This window comes from Hyaena hyaena, unplaced genomic scaffold (genome assembly GCF_003009895.1).
Source record: "Hyaena hyaena isolate Hyena2069 unplaced genomic scaffold, ASM300989v1 scaffold_120, whole genome shotgun sequence".
NCBI lineage: Eukaryota > Metazoa > Chordata > Mammalia > Carnivora > Hyaenidae > Hyaena > Hyaena hyaena.
Genome location: NW_024080752.1, coordinates 2,542,776 through 2,549,420, shown reverse-complemented (window position 1 = coordinate 2,549,420; position 6,645 = coordinate 2,542,776).

The following is a 6,645-nucleotide window of genomic DNA, read 5'->3' as shown; positions in this document are numbered from 1 at the left end:
CACTATAGCAACCCAGGCCCGCCAGCAGCCAGCGTCCCGGGGGCTACGGTGAAGCGCCCGTCAGGTCTTTCCGCCCCTCGGTTCAGACCGCAGAGCCCCGCCGGGGGGCGGGGGGGGGACTGAGGGGGGCTCCGGCTCCGCAGCCCAGAACAAAGCCGACGGGAGGCCCAAGGAGCCGCACAGGCTCTCCGTTATCATTCCTGCTGTTGCTTCTCCGTCACGGCGGGCAGGGAGGAACGGCACCCCCAAGGCGTGCTGCCCGGCCGGCCGCGTGGTGCTCGCGGGTCACGCCGGCACGATCACCTCACACGACGGGTTTTTTAAATTACCACAGAACACTCGCTGTTGTAGAGAGACGAGGAAACACAGAGAGGCGAAAAGAAAAGAAATGGAAACATCACCCCGACCGCTTCGCCTTTAGCACTTGACAGGGTGCGCGTGTGTGCACGTGTGGGGGTCAAAGGGCAGGCCGCCTCTACCGCGCGGAGGGCAGCGCTTCTCTCCGAGCTTATTTCTGAGGGAAAACGATCAAATGCGCGCTCTGGTTTTTCTCTTCAGATAGCATAAGTCTTTTGCCATTTATTAAAGATCTCTGTGGAGAGGGGCGCCTGAGTGGCTCAGTCGGTTAAGAGTCCGACTTCAGTTCAGGTTATGATCTCACGGTTCGTGGGTTTGAGCCCCATGTCAGGCTCTGTGCTGACAGCCAGCTCGGAGCCTGGAGCCTGCCTCAGATTCTGTGTCTCGCTCTCTCTCTGACCCTCCCCTGCTCACGCTGTCTCTCTCTCTTTCAGAAATAAATAAAACATTAAAAAAAAAAAAGATTTCTGTGGAGAGGTGAGAAAGATTAAAACGTGATGAAATGCTTTCAAATTGCCAAGTAGGGGCATCTGTCAGTTAAGTGGGCTCAGATCATGATTTCACGATTCTGTGAGTTCGAGCCGGATTCTGTGCCTCCCTCTCTCTCTGTCCCTCCCTGACCCTCTCTCTCTCTCAAAAAAAAAAAATGAGTAAACATTTTTTTAAAATGCCAAATAGAATAGACTTGTTTTTTTTGTTTCCTGTCTTCATCTTGCTTGTCCTCTCCATGGTATTGGACAGATAACTACTTCCTTGTCCTTGAGGCATACAGTTTCCCTGGGCTTCCAGGAAATGGCCTCTCTTGCTCTCTCTCTCCTACCTCTCTGCAGTCTGTCCCCTCCAATCAGGCTGTGAACGTTGGCATGCTTCAGGGTATTGCCCGGCTCTCATCTTTCTCCCTAGGTGACCTTATTCATTTCTATGGTTTAAATGTTACCTATGTGACATCCATACAGGTATAAAGCCCAGTGTCAAATTTTTACCATGAGGCCCTTCCAGTTTCTGAGCTCCAAAATCTTTTATCCAACTGCCTTCTTGACAAATCCCTTTGCATGATGTTAGCAGACTCCGTGTCTGATGAGAATCTTCTCCCTGGTTTGCAGATGGCTGCACTCTTGCTGTATCCTCACAGCAAGGGAGAAAGAGCACTAGTCACTTCCTTTTTTTACGAGACACTAATCCCATTATGAAGGCTCCACCCTAAAGTACTTACCTAAATCCAATTCTTTCCTAATTGTATCACTTTGGGTGTTGGATTTCAACATAATGAATTTGGCTGGGGGACACAAACGTGTAGTCCATAACAGCATAGCATCTTAAAACTGGTGAAATCTAGATTAGGCCTAATTAATAGTATGGTACTGATGTCAGTTCTTAGTTTCGACATTTTACTAAAGTTGTGTAAGCTGTTACCATTCTGGTAACAGAATGATTCATGGACTGTACTACTTGTGCAACTTCCTCCAGATTTATAATTATTTTGAAATAAAAAGTTTTTTTTAATTGCTACTGAAAAATGTGCACCCACTAAAATGGCTATACTCAAAAAGACAGATGGGACACCTGGCTGGCTCAGTCAGTAGAGCATGCGACTCTTGATCTCAGGGTGGTGAGTGCAAGCTCCATGTTGGATGTTGAATGTGATATGTCTTTCCATTTATACAGGTCTTTTATATTGTTCAGTGGCAATTAAAAATAAACTTTATTATGATCAAGGACATAATAGTCAGGATTAAAAGATTTGGTAAGAAATTGAAAAGTATAAAAAAAGAACCAAATGAAAATTTTCCAACTAAAAAATACTAAAAATACTAAAAAATATTAAGAAATTAATAACCAGGTTTATTATCATAGTAGATACATCTGAAGACAGAACTCGAAGATAGGTCAGAAAATATTTCAAAGCAAAACTCAGAGAGACAAGAAGATGGAAAATAAAGAAAAGCATATTATATATACATAAAACATATATATGTAAAGTATATGACTTACCTAACATATAATATAAAACACAAATAAATACTACATATATTATATATATGAGATAAGGTAAACAAGTTTAACATAGCATAACTGGAGTTGCAGAAGAATAGAAGAGAGATAATGGAGCAGAAGCAACACTTAAGTGTATACCTAACAGAATTGTTGATTCATAAAGGAATGTTATGTTTAGCTTTTTGAAGAACTATCTGCTTTCAAAAAAATGGTTACATCATTTTTACATCCCCACCAGCAATATACGAGGGTTCCAACTTCTCCACACCCTCACCAACTTCTGTTATATCTATCTTTTTTTTCCCTTCTTTTTAAAGTAAAGTAGAATTCCCCTGGAAAGCCATCAGGTCTAGGACTCTTGTTTGTTGGGAGATTTTTGATTACGGAATCAACATTTTTGCTGGCTATGGGTCTGTTCAAATTTCTATGTCTTCCTGTTTCAATTTTGGTAGTTTGTGAGTGTCTAGGAATTTGTCTATTTCTTCCAGATTTCCCATTTTTTGACATATAACTTTTCATAGATTTCTCTGATAATTGTTTGTATTTTGTGGTGTTGGTTGTGATCTCTCTTCTTTCACTAGTGATTTTACCTAGTGAGTCCTTTCTCTTTTCTTTTTGGTAAGTCTGGCTAAGGGTTTATCAGTTTGGTCAATTCTTACAAAAAACACTAGCTCTTAGTTTCATTGATCTGTTCTACTGTGATACACAAATCAAAACCACATGAGATACCACTTCACACCTGTCAAAATGGCTAAAATTAACAACTCAGGAAACAACAGTTGTTGGCAAGGATGCAGAGAAAAGGTAACCCTCTTGCACTGCTGGTGGGAATGCAAACTGGTGCCGCCACTCTGGAGAACAGTATGGAGGTTCCTCAAAAAGTTAAAAAAAAAGAATTACCATATGACCCAGCAATTGCACTAGTAGGTATTTACCCAAAGATACAAAAATACAGAATTGAAGGTGTACATGCACCCTAATGTTTATAGCAGTATTATCAACAATAGCCAAAATATGGAGAAAGCTCAAAAAAGAATGAAATCTTGCCATTTGCAACAACATGGATGGAGCTAAAATGCATTATGCTAAGTGAAATAAGTTAATCAGAGAAAGGCAAAAATCATATGATTTCATTCATATGTGGAATTTAAGAAATAAAACAGATGAACATATGGAAAGGTGGAAGGAAGAGGAGAGAGGAAAACAAACCACAAGAAACTCTTAATGATAGAGAACAGAATGAGGGTTGACAGAGGGAGGTGGGTGGGAGATGGGCTAGATGAGTAATGGGTACTAAGGAGAGCACTTGTTGTGAGCACTGGGTGTTGAAAGTAAGTGATGAATCACTGAATTCTACTCCTGAAACCAATATTGCACAATATGTTAACTAACTAAAATTCCAATTAAAAAATAAAAACAAATCCAAATACATACAGAAACTTTGCATATAATAAAAAGGGCATCTCAGATCAGAGGGGAAAAGATGAACTATTTAACAAATAATGCCAGAACGAGGATAGCCATCTGGAAAAAAGTAAATTGGATTCTTCACACTCAGATAATATTTTTAAAACAAAATTTTTAAAATTTAAAAATAAAAGCACACATTACATGAAACCATCACCATAACTAAGATAATAGTTTCACAGACGTATGCATATGTCCAACTCATCAAATTATAGGCATTAATTATGGTGCAATTTTTCATATATCAATTATACTTCTTTAATAAAACTGTTAAAAAAATAAAGATGGAAACTCCACGGAGAAAATTTAGGAGCTTTGCTCATCGACCTCAAAGTGAAGAATATATGGCTCAAAACCCAGAAATCATGAATTTAACCACATGAACACATGTGTGCACACACACACACGCATGCACACACACACACACACAGAAGGAAAGTAAAAAGATAATGATAAACCGAGGAAAAAAATTTACAACACACAGTACAAGGGCATGAAGCAAAAGACTATCACCCTAATAAAAACTTGGACAAAGAATAGTCAGAGAAATGAACAGAAAGGGAAATATAAAACCCATAACTGAGAAAATCAACTTAAATCTACACTAAGCTATCATTTTTTTACTTAACAGAATAGCAAAAATGGTTTGATTATACACTGTATGTGAGGCTGTAGAGAAGTAAGCCTTCTCAAGCAAATGCATTGGCATGGCATTCTGGAAGTATATACCTGACCTGCAAATGTACCTGCCTTTTGACACAGCTATTCCACTTCTGGATATGTTAGGGCTTGTGTTACTGGACAAGTATACCAGGTTCTTCTCTGCGGCATGGTTTGCAATAACAAAAGACTAGAAACAACCCAAATATCTGTGGCTAGGAGACTAAATAAATCATGCCACATGTACACAACACAACCGCACAAAAGAATGAGCACATTCTGTTAAAAAAGAGACAGCTGACCCAAGCTAGAGTCCGTTATGCTAAGCTGCACATCACAAAATGAGACTTAATACCAAATTTAATTACAGTTTCAGCCTCTGAGGAATGGGATCTTAAACCAGTCAGTGTGGAATGGCTTAGTGTTCACTTAGCACTAGTGAGGTAATCTATGTGGCTGACCCCTGCCATCCCCTTAAAGGAAGATGACCTTGCCACAACCAATCCACTTTTGGCCAGTATAACATCTTTATTGCACTGCTTTCTGCCTATTAAAGTTTCATTTGGTAGAGCTCCTCAGAGCTCCTATCTCTCTACCAGAAGGGATGCTGCCCGACTCATGAATTGTTGAAAAAAGCCAGAAAGATCTTTAAACTTTATTCAGTTGAACTTCACTTTTGTACAGCTCCAAGGAGCATTAAGGAAAACGCTAAGATGCCAAACAGTGTGTCCGTTTTGTGTAAAGAAACAGAGAGAAAATGAGAATGCAACATGTATTTGTTATGCTCCCAGAAAACCTACTGGAATTATTAGTAAGCCACTAATAATGGTAGTTGCCTGGAATAGGAATTGAGCACATGGAGCCTGGAGGTAGGAGAAGGACTTTTCACAGATGCCTTTTACAACCTTATTTTTCACTGTACTTATGTATTTTCTTATTTATATTAAATTTTCTTATTTATTCAATGAGCATTTACTATCTATTAGAATTGAATCATGGGGCTCCCGGGTGATTAAGTCTGTTAAGCGTTGACTTCAGCTCAGGTCATGATCTCACAGTTCCTGAATTTGAGCCCCGCATCAGGCTCTCTGCTGTCAATGCAGAGACCCTTTCAGATCCTCTGTCCCCGCTCTCTTTCTTCCCTCCCCCATTTACCCTCAATCTCCCTCTCTCTCTCAAAAATAAATATTTTAAAATATAAAACAAAATTGAATCAAATAATTTTTAATATTGTAATTGTAATGAAATCTAACTTTCTTAAAAAGGCTTTCGAGGGCTTGCACAGACTGACCCCGGCTCCCCTCTGTCCCTTCCCTCTCCATCCTTCCCGCCTCCACACACACACCCCCTGCTCACTTTGCCACAGTCTCAGGGATATGCTTTCACCATCTCAAATATGTCAATTTATTTCCAACTTCAAAGACTCTGTTGTCTAAAAGCACAACTCAAAATTCAACTTAAAAATCTCTCCTCGGTTTTTTCCTTGACTTCCTCCATCTAAATTTTACATCACCATCTCCTGCTGTGTCATCCTTTTTTCCCTCTTTTTTCTCTCCCTTTACACCAGTTAGTATAATCTGCAATTGAAGATTTCTTTAATGGCTCTGTCCACATCTTCGGGGCTATACATTCTGTGAAAGTGAAGACCTTATGGCTTTGTTCACCACTCTAGCACCTGAGGACTTGCACAAAGTAGGTGCCTAATAAATAGCAGTTGAATGGAAAATTTTAAAATCCTGGTTGGGGGGAAGAGTAGAGAATGGGAAGAAGGGAAGGGGCAAGGGCAAGAACTGTTATTCCTAGAAGGTGGAGGTCCAATTAGCTTCCCACAGCTCAATTTTTTGTTACATGATTACTCAAATGTGCCATTTAGCTTCACAAAAAAACAATAAAGACCTTCAGAAATGAATTTGAGTGTTTCCTGAGTAAAAGTGGGAGACATCGCAAAAAAGTCAGCCTCCAATAAAAAAAAGTCAGTCGATTGTCTCAGAAAAATTATATCCTCCCTGTGTCTGGATTTAGACCTCCAGATGCGTAGACATAGCCGATTTGCTTTGAATGTGTTCACATTCGAATGTGTGCTCAAGGGACATGCTCCCAACGTGGGGAGATGGATCCGTCCCTGGCACAGGGTGGCAGGTCAAGAGTGGCTGGGGCTAGAAGGTT